The sequence below is a fragment of the Zootoca vivipara genome, chromosome 2 (genome assembly GCF_963506605.1).
Source record: "Zootoca vivipara chromosome 2, rZooViv1.1, whole genome shotgun sequence".
In the NCBI taxonomy this organism is placed as follows: domain Eukaryota; kingdom Metazoa; phylum Chordata; class Lepidosauria; order Squamata; family Lacertidae; genus Zootoca; species Zootoca vivipara.
Genome location: NC_083277.1, coordinates 78,995,810 through 79,013,905, shown reverse-complemented (window position 1 = coordinate 79,013,905; position 18,096 = coordinate 78,995,810). Strand labels below are relative to the sequence as shown.

The 18,096-nt window shown below is 38.7% G+C and overlaps 1 protein-coding gene across 1 annotated transcript in view; it reads left to right on the top strand.

Annotated features, from left to right (window-relative positions):
* TENM2 (teneurin transmembrane protein 2) overlaps window positions 1-18,096 on the top strand; it is a 645,216-nt gene that overhangs the window by 61,429 nt on the left and 565,691 nt on the right. The gene's annotated exons all lie outside the window — the stretch shown is intronic.

Below are 18,096 nucleotides of genomic sequence, written 5' to 3'. Positions count from 1 at the left end.
GGCAATCAATACTGACGTCTCACCACAAACCCCATGGTACTTTGCATGCATGCTCTGTTAGCCATTAGATCAGTGATGGCGAACCTATGACACATGTGTCAGACGTGACACGCAGAGTCCTCACTGCTGGCACGTGCCCCATCGGCCCATTCGCGCTGCTGTTGTTGTTCACCCCCCCATTTGTTCTCCCACTCCTCCTACAGCTTGTCTCCACTACAGCTTGTCTCCGCTGTTAAAACCAGTTGTTTCCAACCCAGATCCTTTGTTGTTGTTGTTGCTGCTGGTAGCCAGAGATTGGTTTTTTAACCCTTTCTGTGCTGTTTTTTCTGGCGCTTTGGCGGACTATGTCTTAGTTCCAGCGAAGGTAATATTCGTCATTTATTTCTGTTCTCTTCCCCCCCCCCAAAAAAAGTGCAGCAGCTTTGGAGCATCCCCCCCCAAAAAAAGCAAAGCAACTTTTGCACACACACACCCCAAAAAAACAACCTCCAAAACTTTGGTCAGCAGCTCCCCCAAAAAAGCTCAACAACTCTGGGCACTTTGTGATAAATAAGGGGGTTTTGGTTTGGTTTGGTTAAATAATAAGTTTTTGGTTTATTAAATACAGTTATATATTACAATTATACATTTTTGTTATTTAAAATATAAATTTTGTGAAATTATGGTGTGTTTTTTCTCGAAGTGACACACCACCCGAGTAGTGCTTGGTTTTTTGGCGAATTTTGACACACCAAGCTCAAAGGTTGCCCATCACTGCATTAGATTATCTAGAAAACCTACATGAGGAGGAAGGGGTTAAGGTCCAAGAGCACTCCATTCCATGAGCGTCACTAGTCATTGAACTCTGAATCCATTCCAGTGAAAATAAAGAACGGAATTAAGCAGTTAGTTCCTACTGATTTTACTTAGAATCACATATTGTATTCATGGGTTCAGATAAGATTTGTGCATTGCAAATATGTTTTTCCCCTTCTCTTTCTCTTTCTGAGGCATCAGGAACTTTCACAGCTAAAAAACAAGTGTCATGCAAAAAGATGTCATTTTGGAATATTTGTTAGATGAACTTTGTTCTGCCTCTTATATTCAAAGTGAAGAGATTACAGGTGAAAAATTGACCGACCGACTGACTGATTGATTGACTGGCTGATGTCCTTACTTTGGGCTCTGTTGACAAGATGGGCTTTGGTTCCATCCAGATGTATGATTCTATGATATTGTTAGTTGCATTGAAATTAATGCCCCTAAGAGGGAGGGTTATAGAATTGACATGTTTGTTACTGTTGCTTCTTAAAATGTATAAAGAAAACATTAAATGCCTTACGTATTGGCACGGCCTGTACACATTTTAACAATATACATTTCATTTATAATATCATTCAAAATGAAGTTCAGGAAGTCACTCTTGATAGTAGTATATCATGATCATCATGAGAGATCGATAACATTTAATGGGTTCATTTCAGCTGCAATTATTTCAAGTGAAGCCATAATGTACTTGAAAAGTGTGGTTTAGCTAATAAGAGCAAGATCATAGAGCACATATTGATGACATATAAAGTACTTGTACCTGCTTAGTGGTTAGTGTATTTGGATTTGTCTGTGTGTAGTGAACTGACTCCTGCTAGCTTGCACAATTGTTTAGTTGAATGTGGCCCATAGTATTGTTCCAGGAATGTTGTTAGAAAAAGTTGCGTTGCTACCATTGTAAATGGAATGTGTGTGCACACAGCTGGAAAGGAAACTGTTAAAGCTTCCCTCCTCATATACTTCAATGCTAGGATTCCACCCTACCCAGACCTCAAACCTAAGGAGTAGGTAGAATGAACCTTCAAACAGATCTTCACACTGCCAGTGACTGAAGGTCTGGACATTCCTGTCTCAGGACTAGAGGACTAGAGGTCCTCACATCAGCTGCTTGGGTCCCTGGCCAGCTTCCAGATCCTCCTTCAGAGGTGAGAGCAAACCTGGTGAGAAAGCCAGGCAGAGAGTCAGGAAGTGGTGGAGGTTCTAGCGCCTGTATTTTTATCTGATTTTAGAATTTTTAATTGTGTTGTTTTAGTATCAATATGTTTACTAACCTGAGTTTCTTTGGAGAAAGGTGTAGGGTGCAAATTGCATGCGTACATATATACATACATACATACATGAAAAAGCTCCTAGTCTGAGCTGTTCCAAGCTCCAGTGTTCCTGACCGAGGAAAGAAATATTCAGTCCCAATGAAAATTTGATGGCTTCCCTCCTTTTAAGTACCAGTTGTGCTTCTGTGTGACATGATTACCATACACACAACTATCTCTGTACTTTTGATCAAATGTGTAATTGTTTCATTCTGTCTGTGAACAGTCTCCAAATTTCATGCGCTCCCTGAAGTATGAGATATATACACTCCATTTTGCCATTTTTAAGAAAAGTAAAACAACACCGCTAAGATTATTTACATTGTTTTTTTTAAAAAAAGCACCAGGAATCACTCCCTATTTCTATGCTACTATTTTAGTAGACTGAATGATATGGAATTTAAAAATGTATGTGGCCAGTTATTTTAACATACTTCTAAATAACTCCAATATACAGTGTCAGATCTGGTTAATCAACATATTGGAAATATATTAGACAATCTTGATTCGGAAAATAGCAATCAGAAGTCTTCAGCTTCTTTCTATTTGCAGAGACAGATGGTCCAATAGTGAACATTTTTTAAAAATGTAATTTTTTAAAAATGTGGTAGTCAGAATAATTTTGGAAAGGGTCTATTAAATTCAATCAGCCATATGTTCAGTAATTTTACTTGTTTTGTTCTGAGATATGGACGTAAAATTTGCCAGTCTTTCAACATGAATTTGACATTTTCCCTTCTTTCCTCCTACACAATTGAAATCCTTGAGAAGGTGCTAAATATCTGATACATCATTACTCAAACGCAGCAACAAACCTGTACATAGCCACTCCTAAATGAATTTAAATGAGCAGTTTATAGTTAGCTATAGTTTTTCTCAGTGGAATTCAATGTGCTTGAAGATCTAATTGACTGGCAGCTTCCATAGTTCTGCATAAAATAGATCTAAAATTATTTCCAGATAAGTTCTCTGAGGAATGTATGTTAATCATCTTTCAGTTGTGGATATGATAACAGGATTATAAGTGCATCAGTGAAACACTAATTTGTTCTCCAACAAGTACACCTACTGCAAAAACCATCCTGCATTCATCAGGCATCTGTGTAGGTAGCTAATTCGTATAATTGGTGTACAGTTCCACTTTCCTTTCTTTAAAATTTTAGATATGAAAATAGTTGCTTCTTAAACTAATGATTGCTAGAGTAACCCTATACATGGAAGACTTAATTTGGCTTCACCACAAGGAAAGGCCATTCACTTGATGAATCAGAGCTTGGTCAACTTGCTGCCACTTTGGCTCTGACAATGAGATTCTCTCGAAGCTCAGAGCAAAATAGTAAGGTAGCAAGGTGATGGGCATCCCCTGATGGCTTCCATAAACATATGCAACATCTGAACATTTGTTTATTTCATGAAATTCATACACAATGAAAGAAAAATTCACAACCATACTTTAAAACATACACAAGTTAAAATACAAAAATGTATTAAAATTACACCATGGAAGTTTTGTTTAGACATCCTCTGTGAGTTTGTCTCATATCTCTATTGAAGAGCCAGAACATGGTGGTGGTGCTTCCCTGTGATTCCATGTATCCAAGCTGCTCTTGTATCATAGGAATGCAAAAATGACATGGAAGGATTGAGATTTCATAGTAAGACCAAGACCCACACAACTATGGGGTGGAGTAGAGTTTGGCATGCTTCTTCTAATTTGATGTATGTTATGCTATAGTAAGAATTCAATGCCATAATGTACGTTTGTCGTTCAATTAATATATAGTGTACATATATACACTGACAATTCAAAGACCTCCCTATCAAGAAATAAGGGCATGGTTATCAGGATAGAAATACTGTATAACATGTAGCACACACAGTTATAGATGGAGATAGATAGTTTGGTTCAAGGGGAATTGTGTTTAAGGTTGAGTATCTCTAGAAAAAACATTTGGAGAAAATATTAAAAATTAATAAAATTAATTGTTGATATTTGAACATTAGAGGATTCTACTAGAGAGCTGTATTTTCCCCTATACCATCATTTTTCTTGGCAAGTATGATTATTTACAGCCTATTTTGTGAAATGATCAAGAAACCTATTTCAGAAGGCAAGTTTATGTTCCATTACATGGGAGTAAGTATTGTTGAAATTAGCAAACATATTTAGAATTGCACTGCTAGTAGTTGTTTGAAATTAGAAATTTGCTTGGTGAGAAGTTTTCTGATCTGGTTTTATTATTGCTGGGAGGAAAAACTTATCTTTAAAACTCTGTAATTGTGTTCTAAGGTTGTTGGTGTTTTTAAAGAGATAAAATCCCATCTCACTAGGAATATATAACTTCTGGAGGTTAGATTTAATGGTAAGAAGTGAATATGTTGCTTTCACTGCTGTGCATCTCCAGTAATATAATTTGAAGTGCTAGGGCCCCTTGCATCCATTTCTGAATCTATTATTAGTTGATTAAATTAACTGCCTGGATCAGTACAGTGAGAAGAGATGCAGTAATGATATTACAGAATTAGTATGCTATGATGAATTGTCAAGAAAAGTAACTGTGACAGCCCTGTGGCCATATGCACTTAGCCATGCAATTTATAGTCATTTGAAAAGCCAAGGACTTTTCAGTTTTGGTTAGGAAATTTGTTCTTGCTTTTGACAGAAGTGGAGGTATAGTTGTTGAAGAAGGGGTTTACAGTGGGGTTTACACTCTAAGGAGAAGATCATGAATCTCTCTTTAGCAGTTAGCATGTGCAACTGTGAGCAAGGCACAGGGAAAGATGCCGCATATTGCAGCTATGGCAATTCATGAAAACAGATTTATATGATACTGTTGTTTCTTCACAGTTGCAAGAGATAATGTTACTCTGAGTAAGATAAAAGTTAATGCAATCACAATGTTCTTGCTTATAAAATACTTGTAGATCCTTGTAGATCCTTGTAGACTTGTACACACGGCCTGTGTATCCAGAATTGGCCTCGACAGTCACTTACAGATCCATTGTTAAAATCGTGTTTATGGAAGACAATCTTACTCGGCTACGAGTGATCGCCAAAGAAGAAGAGAGTTGGAAGGTACCCCAAAGGGTCATCTAGTCCAGCGTTTCTCAACCGCTGTTCCGCGGCACACTAGTATGCCGCGAGACGCTGGCTGGTGTGCCGCGACGTGCGGCGACGAGAAGGGCGATTTGCATTGTCACGTGCCTGGCAGCCGCCAATGAACAACACTGACTCGCCGGAAAGGAAGCCGGTCAGGTCACTATGCGGGGCGAGCACAGCTCTCAACAGCCACCACCACGGGAGGGTGGTTTTAGACAAACTTAAAGAAGCTGGCTGGATGAGCTCAACCTGAAACTTGCTGAGCAAAGGATTGTGCTGGCAGAGAAATCAGCGGCTTGTGAAGCCTTATTACAGGAGATTGCAACCAACACAGCAATTGGCAAGTGTTTCTTACAGTCATAATTATATAGTCAATATAGGGCGGCACAGAGTTAAATTTTTTAACTTTTTTAATGGTGGTGTGCCTCGTGATTTTTTTCATGGAACAAGTGTGCCTTGGCACAAAAAAGGTTGAGAAACACTGATCTAGTCCACATCCTTGCAATGCAGGAATCTTAACTGAAACATTCATGACAGGAGGCCATGAATCCAGAAGGACAACCTCCCAAAGGAGTTTGTTCCACTGCTGAACAGCTCTAACTGTCAGAACGTTCTTCCTGATGTTGAGTCAGAATCTCCTTTCTTGTCATTGGAAGCTATTGGTTCGAGTCCTGCCCCCTAGAGCAGGAGAAAACAAGCTTGCTTCATCTTCCATGGTACAGCCCTTTAGGTATTTGAATATGGCTATCATATCTCCTCTCCCCTCCTCTTCTCCAGGCTAAACATACTCAGCTCCTTCAACCGTTCTGCATAAGGCTTGGATTTTAGACTCTTGTTCATCTTGCTTGCCCTCCTCTGCACATGTTCCTTCTTAAATCCTTCCTCCATGTTGGCTTCAGTTTCAGAAGTGTTTCCCCAATCTATTCAGCATGGTAGTTGCTCAGCCTTTAAGTGGATGAGTCACAAATTAACACATATTTTATTCAGAAACACATTAACCACAATTGCAATTATTTTATTTCAGTTAACTTATTCTTAGACTATAGCACCGAACCATTAAAGTATGAAATAATGAATTTAAGATTGAGGTTGAATCCTGACAAGACAGAAGTACTGTTCTTGGGGAACAGGGAGCGGGCTGGTGTGGAGGACTCCCTGATCCTGAATGGGATAACTGTGCCCCTGAATGACCAGGTGCACAGCCTGGGAGTCATTTTGGACTCACAGCTGTCCATGGAGGCACAGGTCAATTATGTGTCCAGGGCAGCTGTCTACCAGCTCTATCTGGTACACAGGCTGAGACCCTACCTGCCTGCGGACTGTCTCACCAGAGTAGTTATCTTCCGCTTGGACTACTGCAATGTGCTCTACGTGGGGCTACCTTTGAAGGTGACTCAGAAACTGCAATTAATCCAAAATGCAGCAGCTAGACTGGTGACGGGGAGTGGCCACCAAGACCATATAACACTGGTCCTAAAAGACCTACATTGGCTCCCAGTGTGTTTCTGAGCATAATTCAAAGTGTTGGTGCTGACCCTTAAAGCCCTAAATGGCCTTGACCATGAAGAAGAAGAAGAAGAAGAAGAAGAAGAAGAAGAAGAAGAAGAAGAAGAAGAAGAAGAAGAAGAAGAAGAAGAAGAAGAAGAAGAAGAGGAGGAGGAGTAGTTTGGATTTGATATCCCGCTTTATCACTACCTGAAGGAGTCTCAAAGCGGCTAACATTCTCCTTTCCCTTCCTCTCCACAACAAACTGTGAGGTGAGTGGGGCTGAGAGACTTCAAAGAAGTGTGACTAGCCCAAGGTCACCCAGCAGCTGCATGTGGAGGAGCGGAGACGCAAACACAGTTCACCAGAGTATGAGTCTACCGCTCTTAACCACAACACTACACTGGCTCCACCCCCACCATTCAGCCTGGACACCGGGGTCCAGTGCTGAAGGCCTTCTGGCGGTCCCCTCACTGCGAGAAGTGAGGTTACAAGGGAACCAGGCAGAGGGCTTTCTCGGTAGTGGCGCCTGCCCTGTGGAACACCTCCCATCAGATGTCAATGAAATAAGCAACTACAGTATCTTACTTTTAAAAGACATCTGAAGGCAGCCCTCTTTAGGGAAGTTTTAAATGTTTAATGATGTATTGTGTTTTTCATATTATGTTGGGAGCCGCCCAGAGTGGCTGAGGAAGCCCATCCAGATGGGTGGGGTATAAGTAATAAATTATGATTATATTAAAACAAAACTCATTTGAAAAAGGAGTTTCCTTTCCATAGTGAAGCTCTCATTATTATCTAAGCCCCTATGAAAGGCATTAGTTCAGTATGAGAGATGAATTCTTTATCAATGAGATAAGTTAAAGCTGATTGTTCATGAGTTTATATATATTCAAAAGTGTCCCCCTCAAACATTTTAAACAATTTGCATTCATGTTTTTGAAGATTTTTATTAGTGAGTTTCTTTTAAAAAGTACAGTACTTTGGGGGGTTCAGAAAAGAAACTTGCAGAAGTTGAACTATCTATATTTTCCATATTTATGTTAGTTATAACATTTTAATCGGAAGTCACATACATACAGCTACATTCTCTATTCCAAAATGTCCTCCATTAGCATCATAACTGTGTGTTCACTTCAATAATAGTTATATATCAAAATGAACTGCATCATGATGTAGCAAACATTTTCGCACCTTAATTTCTGTGTAGAGTCTAAATGGAAGGAGATTAACGCCACTTGGCTAAGAAACAGTCCAGCAAAGCGACCAGTGAAAGTGTCTGCCTTTGATGTCCATTCACTGAAGAAAAACATAGTAAGCAGCTAAATACTTTAATGCTTTCCACACATGAAAAGTCTAAACGCTTCCATGTACATCATGCAGCCTCTACAGTTAAGGTTTTCACTGTCAGCAAAGAAAAATGAATGACTTTCAGCTTTAAAGTTTAAATGCCCTGCTCAGCAGGGAGTCCGGAGAGATTTGTTCAACTGAAATGAGCTTATAATAAAGCTTTCTTCCAAAGATAAGTAAAGACAACATTCAGTAGCTCAATACTCCCTTACCAGAAAACACAAATAGGTTTTCAGTGTGTTATGATGCTGCTAACACCTCTTATGTGGTATGTTGAAATTCATACTAATACACTTTGCATACAGATAGTAAAAGTGTCTGAGGTATTTTTTAGATCTTTTTATGTGGGAAGGAAATCTGATTGAACACAGACCAATATAATGGCTATCAGAAATATTTTCAATTATATATACTTACAGTTCATACAAATGTTTTAAATACAATACCCTGTGATTTCAGGGCTTTTATATAAAGATTAATCCCTAAATTTTCTCCTATACCCTCGTTAACAGTTGTTAACAGTCATCAACAGGTTTACCACACCTATCAGCAAATCAAGCATTCCCACCACCCTTCTGAATAATACCCCTCCCCACCCTCTCACTATATATAAGGGTCTGGTGACTTCTGTTTCAGTGTATCTGAAGAAGTGTGCATGCACACGAAAGCTCATACCAATGACAAACTTAGTTGGTCTCTAACATGCTACTGGAAGGAATTTTTTTATTTTGTTCCTATACCCTCTGTTCAACTTCACATAATCCTTTAAAAAAAACAACCCTGCAATGTTGAATGTTTAGGATATAGGTTATCACTGAAAACATTGTCCATTTACCTGGTTTATGTTCATTGTTTATCATGGGATTTTCAGTGCTGCTAATGAGCTGTTAACAAGCCCTCAGTTAAGGTGTTCATGCAGATTAGCACAGTAGACATTGAGGGATTGATGTATCTAGCATTAAAGTATGCTATCTGAAAATGCTATGGGATACCTCATTCTGATTTTAATCACTGTCCTTCCCTATGCAGTCTCCTTTATGCTGGTAAAGCATCCAACTTGCCAGTTTTGTTTATACAGTACTGTATTTACAAACTGCATACTGTATGTAGTTAAAATATCAATTAACCAAAGTCATGAAGAGTGCCAAATACAAACAATCCAAAAACAAAATCAATTGCTATTGAGAATGTGCTCTAAATGGGTATCAGTATCTTTGTTTTTTAGTATTTAAATTCATTCTCACCATCACACACACACCTTTTGCACAAATTCTCATTTCATTTTACCATGTGTCCAGCAAAGTGAGCTCTGCCTCTATAATCTTATTCCAACACATATTTTCCATTTTGAAATATTATACCCATCTTTCAACTGAAAGATTCTCAAGACAGCTTACAACTGATGTTTAGCCTGGATAAGAGGAGAACCTTATGATAGCCATCTTCAAATATCTAAAGGGCTGTCACATGGAAGATGGAGCAAGTTTGTTTTCTCCTGCTCTTTTTATAATTATGAACCTGGAAGCCATACTTTTATCTTTGATTGACCAGTACCTTGCCCTGTTTTAGATGGATACCATAGTGCAGAGGTGAGGAATCTTTTCTGGCTGGCAGGTCAGAGCCCAACCTTTCCTACCTCCTGAAGGCCACTTTGACATGTGGGCATGGCCACCCACATGTCAGTCATTTGACACCTTTATTACACCTGTTGATAACTTTAAAGAAAGAGGCTCACTGTCAGCACCAATTAGTTATCTATGCTGAAAGCAAATCCCTTTCAGTACCAATCTGATTATCAGTGCAGATGGCAAACCCAATCTGCATTATGAGTTGCCAAAGGAAAATCTTAGTGCAGTTGATGCTAGTAAGGTTCACTGTCAGCAAGCCCCACTTGTCAAGCAATAGTGGGACCACACTTTAATCTCCTGAGGTGCGGGTGGCTTGAGAAAATTGCTTCCTAAGCCAAATTAGGAACCCTGCTGATCCTAATTTGACTTGTGGTCTGGAAGTTCACTATGCCTGCCATAGTGGAATGCGAGGCAGAAAGAAAGTAATATTTAAGGCTATGGTTAGCTTGGTAGAAAATGAAACACTGCAAGAAATCTTTGCACTATTCCTGCCAAAGCCACCCCCAAACATTAAAACTTACCCTCCCACTGCTTTAGTCTTTATTAGTTATGAACATCAAGATAAATGCTATCTTTGAATAAGCAGGCATGAAAGATTGCATGGATCATTTACAGTTAAATGCTTGTGTTTCTTTCTGTAGTTTCATCAGCAGGGCTTAAGCTGAACTGCTTTTCTGTTTGTGATTCCCAGAGCAAACTAGTATAGTCATTGCCCATTTCAGTTTGTACCTCAATGACATCAATACTTTGCTAACTAAATATATTTGTGTCCTTCCTGTTACCTTCTGCTACAGTTCTTTAACTCTTATAATACTTTTGCAATGTCATTCCAACGTTCTTACTATAAGTCCTCACTATTTATGCCAGGCCATTTTGAACACCTCCCTTTGTGCTTAGCACTGCAATATTTTTCCCCTTTTTCATCTGTTTTGATAAGATGGAACAAAGTGGCACTTGTTTGGCTTTGCTGTTGAAAATGAAATTAGGAATAGTGTATGAGTACTTCTCAGCTGACTGTGATATTTAACACATTTTTGTCACTATATGGATGAGAGGGAAAGTGTATGGTTTTAATTGAGGAAGCTAAGCAACAAACATTCCTTGCATTTTCTAGTTCAAATGTGCATCAGGCAAAAATTGAGGTGGAAAATTGACATACACAGCAGAGTTAGTGTTCTGAGAGGAACTTATTCCATAGAACAGCAAATCCTACTACATGAGATTATGTGCAAACATTGATGAATAAACCTTGGTATATTAGAGCCTTGAAAAAAAATCAAACGGAAAAAGTATTTGCTCACATTTTTATAATTGATGATGAATTTAAAAGTTATTATATTAAGAATATTAATTATCCAAATAATTTCTGTACACATAAGAAAAATAATTTCATTTCTCTAAATTCAATATCCAAACCTGTCAGTTTCCTATAATTTGTAAGAGTTTTTCTGCTTCCCATTATAGATTAATGAACAACATAAATACCCACTCATATAATAATTTAAAACATAGGTCCAATTACAGAATTTAAATGTTTGAAGACATAGACAATCCTCCAAATTAATAGTAAAGAGAAAGGATTTCACTATACCTTGCCAGGTTGTGCAGTTTTTAAGAAAACTCCTAAATGGCTCCCAATACTGCTTAAATGAGGGACGCGGGTGGCGCTGTGGGTTAAACCACAGAGCCTAGGGCTTGCCGATCAGAAGGTCGATGGTTCGAATCCCCACGACGGGGTGAGCTCCCGTTGTTCGGTCCCAGCCCCTGCCAACCTAGCAGTTCGAAAGCACGTCAAAGTGCAAGTAGATAAATAGGTACTACTACAGCGGGAAGGTAAACAGCGTTTCTGTGTGCTGATCTGGTTCGCCAGAAGTGGCTTTGTCATGCTGGCCACATGACCTGGAAGCTGTACTCCGGCTCCCTTGGCCAATAACGTGAGATGAGCGCCGCAACCCCAGAGTCGGTCACAACTGGACCTAATGGTCAGGGGTCCCTTTACCTTTACTGTTTAAATATATTTATCCTTTTCTTTCATTGTTTTACATTGTTTTACTCGTGTGGTTCATATTATTTTACTTAGAGTAACAGTTCCCCTTATAAACCATCATTTTAGTCTGGGGTTTCTGTTTGTTCCAAATATTTTTTAACATTTCTATTATAATTCCAATACAAATTATTATACACACAAGCACAAATACACATACATAGATAGATAGATAGATGATTGATTGATTGATTGATTGATAGATGACAAATGATAGACACACTATGTGAAATAAGGACATTGGCATTTGAACACTTGCTTTTAACCTGTTCACCCAGGTTTTACCTGAGAAGTGATCCAGCTATATTGCTGTACTAATCTGGTCTAATGCTCTATGATGAATTTTGTATTTGTTTTATTGATGTAATTTTATTGGTTTTTAAAAAGGTTTATCGTTTTCAAAATAAACTTTATCGAAAGGGGAAATTCCTTCCCATCGAGCACAGTTGCTCCTCAAGCACAGTTCCAATCCAATTTAAACACACACAAATACTTCTCGTTCAAAGTAGTGTATATTTCCATATGTCCCAATGAGTTGCTGACAGCCATGTTCATTTGTAGTTGCATAGGAGATAAAGATTTTATAAAACTTAGCTGGTTTTTATGTTGTTTCTTCAGTTTCAAGGTTTGTTAGTTTTCCCTTAAAATAAAGTCCCACACTTGTATAAACCAGCATTTAGAATTCTCCAGTATCGTGATTATAAGGCACACTACATTCATTAGGCAAGTTATAAAGTCTTTCTGGGTGAAGTACTGAGCATCTGCAGAGGAGAGAAGATAGTCTGTAGAGGAGATATAGTAGTAAGAAGAACAATCTTGGGGTCCATATTCTGAGTGCATTTTCTCTTACTCTTGCAGAGGTTGATCAGAAAGGACACATCCCACATAGGATGCCAGCAGATATCATCAGGGGGGGGGGGGTTTGCCCAAGTATTATTTGCAGGGGAGATCATAGACATCCATGCTTTGTGCCCCAGCCAATGGAAAACAAATGTGACCTCATACAATTTGATTCTGATGTACAGAGTGCAAGTTCCTGCCTAAACACAAACTATTTGGGTTTTTAGATTCAGGTAGGTAGCCGTGTTGGTCTGACGCAGTCGAAGGAAAAATAAAATAATAATTGTCCAGTAGCACCTTATCTGAAGAAGTGTACATGCACACAAAAGCTTATACCAGAACAAACATAGTTGATCTATATCAGGCATCCCCAAACTGCGGCCCTCCAGATGTTTTGGCCTACAACTCCCATGATCCCTAGCTAACAGGACCAGTGGTCGGGGAAGATGGGAATTGTAGTCCAAAACATCTGAAGGGCCGAAGTTTGGGGATGACTGGTCTATATGGTGCTACTGGACATTTATTTATTTGTACATGCATACATACATACATACTATTTGGGTTTTTCTGACTTTTGGAAGCAAGTAGAGCAACAGGGAATGTGTGTCATGGAGCTTTGTCTGAGCAGAGCTGAAGAATTATTTTCAGCTCTGTATTCTGAAACTTTATAGCTAGGCATTAGGCTATTTAAGCAGATAGATGATTGATTCACTAAAATATTATCTTCATGAGAAAAAGCCCCCACCAGACACATAAATAGCTTGTCCTTTCAGAAATCCCAGAATAAAAGATGAAAGGACAGATGTCTTTCGGTTGTAATTTCACAGCTGGATCCATGCAAGAAATTTGATTGTTGTGAAAGCACATCATACAGATAGGGTATGCTAAAATTTACATTTTTTTAAAAAAAGAAATATAGTCAACAACAACTGGTGGCAGCATCTGGCATTACTGTACATTCTTTCGTTGTTAACTCTTCTGCATATATATTTATACCCTATGATATGCGTTTTCTAAAATTGTTTTCAAATGTCTCATTCTTCTAGTTGCATTAAAAAAATATAAGAGAAAAAGTTGTAGATTTGTAGAAAATAATACTAAGAATCTGCACGTGTTACAATTTAGTTAGTATATAGCAGTGACAAAATCTGCATTTTTATACTGGCTAGCACCACAAATTCTGGAGCAGCAGTTGCAAAGAGAAAAAAATACCAGAAACAAAGAAAGTCTCATTACAATACTGCTTTACAATAAGTGACTGCAATAATTTCAACTCTCTCTTGACATCGACATTGAAATACTATGTTCTGCTATGAAGAAGTAGATGCCAATCCTATGTTTTCATGCGTCTGAATTCCCATATTTCTTTTTTGAAAGTTAACTGCTGAAAGACAACGTAATACTTTCTATTATTAGTGCAGTTACCATACTGCTCTGGAGACCAATATTGTACCAGGCACTATACCAAACAACAGGACCTCCTACCTAAAAGCAGGGCTTTTTTGTAAGGGGAACTCACAGGAACTCAGTTCTGGCAGCTCTCAGGTAGGCGCTACTGCCACTCTAAGAGAATGGCACCTTTTTTCTAGAAAAATATCACTGCCTAAAAGAAAGAAAAATGAGCCGCCTTATTCATTCAGTTTTGGTGTAAATGGATAGAGAATACTATGACATGGTATCAGTCAGTGGAAACACACAGACCTCTGTCTGCAAGCTACAAAGCACCAGAGGGTTGTTTTGGAAATATTATTCCTAAAAGAGGCAGTTATCAAAATTAACTTGCAAAATATCATATATGGAGAAGTCCTGGCTTAGGTAGATCAGAAGTAACTTCTGTGTATGAGTGAAATTACAACAGAGTAAATATATAACTCTGCAGTGCCTGCAGATAATGCTTCATATTCTGCTGCAGGTATCAGAAACATACACATACAATCAAAATTTTGCATTGCGTATAGTACAAAAATATTCTTCCAATTTTGCTCTTTCCTTTTTGCTCAAAGTTGCATACAGATCCATAACCTGGATATATATAAATATTAACTTGATGGTGTTGTTACTTTTGCAGGTTTTATACTTCAGAGTTGCTGAGTAAATCATCTGTGCTAAATCCACTCATTAGCATTCAATTTACTTTTCCATCTTCTTGAAAGAACCATTCAAATAGCTAGGGCACTTATTTTGTTTTGATTCCTTCGTGGAAAAATGTATTCACATAAGTAAGCATGCACTGAGCAGCTATAAATCATTATTTCTCAGATGACCAGTGTCAGCAGGAGTCTCATATACTTCACTGCTGGAGTTAAATTTCCAAATTCATTGAATAATTATTGGTGCTGCTCTTAGCAAGTAAGAGCATTTGCTTCTTTCTGATTCAGTTAATTTTTAAATGGTGCTTACCCATCAACAAGTCTAATTTTCTCATAAATGACTTCACTGAAATTAAATTATGTCTCTGTTGTATACAAGATAATGCACACTGGTGAAAATGACATATAGTATTGTCCCAATTCCCCTTTCTAGTCTACTGTTTAATATTACCCCCTGTTTAGCCCACCCCCTGAGTCTTTCTATTTTAATTGGTCACCTTTCAGATCATACTTAAACTTTCCTAAAGAAAAACATCATTTTTTAAAAAAAAAAAAGTTTGTATATTTAAAATATTTATTAATTGCCCTTCCTGTAAAGGAGCTGAGGGCAATGTACAACAATCATAGGAACATCACAGCTCAAATAATAAAACCATAGACTAAAAGGAAATAGTAAAGAAATAAAAATTTGTTAAAACACTAATTCAAATATGACTGCTGAGGGCTAAACACCCCATTATCAAAATATAAGTAAGCAAAAATATTTTCAACTGACATATGTAGACTGGCAATAAGGGTGACAAATATCCCTAAGGGAGAGACTATTTCAGAATTGGGCACTTGCCACAAAGAAGATCCATCTCTGTACCCCAACCTTTCCAATCCTGATGGGGAACAGAAGACTAAATCCCTTAGCCAATCTTAAGGATCAGTTTGGCTGTAAAGGAGAAAACACTCTCGTAGATATTTAGCCCAGGGCCATTTAGGATTTTGTAAGCCATTACTGTTACCTTGAATCAAAATCAACAGTAACAGCACGCTGCTCAACAGCGCATAGGCAGCCAGTGCAGTGCCAGGCAGTACCAGCGAAGATGAGAGCTTAGGTTGGCAGTGCACCCTCTGTGTGTGCTTGAATGTGCAGGGCTACCACTGCTCTCCCAAAGCTCCTTCATCCTTGCCCCATCAACTTTGCCCCTTGCAACTTCCCTGTTACCAAGCTAATGAGCACAGTGCTGTCATAGGAGGACGCCATTGCCTGCACATGCCCACACCTCTGAGCCACTGCTGCTTCCTGGAAAGACAGGTGTGCCTTAGAGAATTTCCTGCTCACTCTCAGTATTAAGAAAAATAGTTTATGTGTGTGCTGTAAAAGAGGAGTGCCGGCAGAGGGCCCATTATATGGCAAAAAGATATATTTGCTATTTCTGGCCAGGGCAACATATATTTTCAATAATTATCTTGGAAACATGATGCATGCACACGAAAGCTCATACCAAAATATAAACTTAGTTGGTCTTTAAGGTGCTACTGAAGGAATTTTTTTATTTTGCTTCGACTCAGACCAACACGGCTACCTACCTGTATCTTGGAAACAACATAACATGCTGACCTATCCTTAAATACGACATGAACTGTTACCATATTATCACCCCTTCCCAACACACAACTTTCAGGTCTGCAGAGATACCCAGGACTGTCATTTCCCATTTCTTGAAAGGCCAAGCGGACATACTCTCTTGATGCCTTTGAAATGACTTTGTTTATATTGTAATCCATGCAGACACCAATAGAACAGTACCGACAGACATAATTTGTTTTTATTTGGAAAATAAAAACAGCTTTTACAGCTTGGTGAGGAAATAGAATGGTGGAGATAGGTGGCTATTTTAGATACCTTTTGTGGTTCACATTAGCAAGCTCTATTTAAAAAAATAACTCCATTAATTGGTAATGGTTGTTATTTTATTTTTGAGGGTTTTTCCTACTTGCCAAATAAAATTATTAATAGGAAAAAATGCATTTGCCATTAAAAGAAGAATAAATAGCAGGAAATGTACCGTAGCTAATAAATGTTTGTGGCACTGACATAATCTTGCTGGGGGAAGCACAGAACTTTGCAATGAACCATTTTTGGGAGTGGGAAACCACATTTATTAATCATACCTTGCACTTTGATTGTGGGAACCAGCAATTTTCCTGCAACCAAAGCACTACCTCAAGAAACACTGTATCCGTTCCCCCCCCATTTGACCTGTCATCTGTATCTTTCACATCAACTGTGTTATAGCAGTAGAAAACAACTCTTAATTTGGAAAGTTCCTTATCTCTTCCTCAGCCCCATCATTACCTCAGGCAGGTCTGCCATGCCACAGAACCATACTGTGTTTTACCATCCTGATGGTATCCATCCTGTCAACAGACATGTGAGGAAAGTCACTAGTATTGCATTTTATTTGAGGAACTAAAACATCTGTTGTGAATATGAATGAGCAGAGATTTGGTTAGGATTGCACCATATCCATTCAAGATGTGAACCACAAAGACCCAGTTCCTATGGATCTAACCATTTATCACCTTGTCAGCCACTTGCTAGAACATGGTTTTACTTTGCTCATATGCTCAAAAATATGGTGTCCTAGGCTTGAGGAGGGATGTGTCAGCCTAGGATCCAGTGAATCACAAGCTGGTCCTACTGCTGTCACTAATTAGCAACAGGGTCTAGTCTATGGTGGCATAGCACAGATCAGGGCTTTGCAGTGTCTGACATGAGCAATGGGGCTGCAAATGTGGTGGCTATGCTGCTATAACACACTCCACTGCTGCCCAACCATGGTTAGGGTTGCTCTACTCGAGTGGACACTGGGGAAAGGTGGTGCTCAGCCCTTGCTGTGCGCCTACTTTAAATGCTCTCTAACAATCTTTTCCCCATGGAGTTTACCCAGAGTGGCACCTGTATTTCACCCAATTTAATTGATAGGCAATAGATCCAGGACAGACGGGGGGGGGGCATATTCACACAACATATGATTAATTGGTGGGATTCACGGCCATATGATGTGCTAGTGACTATTCGCCATGATGGCTAAATTGAATTTCCAGGTTTGTGGTCAATGTACCTGTAAATAGCAGTTGGAGAAGGGCGGGCATTCATGCCCTGCTAGTCATGCCTGTCTACTGTGGTAAGCAGAATCTTAGGGGGACCTTAGATCTAACTGGACTCTTGTTCTTAATGTTTGTAAACATATATTTTACCCTTGCAAACATGTTTAGAATCCCTTTGGATAAAAAGGAAATTTGTGGGGAAATGGTTAAGCACTTGTACTAACCCAACACATGGGAATATGCATTTGCATTTAACATATAGTTAATCCCCTAGGTGTATTGTTTCATTTGTGTTTTTATTTTAGAAACCATATATTTGGGAACTTTTTTGAGGTGTGTG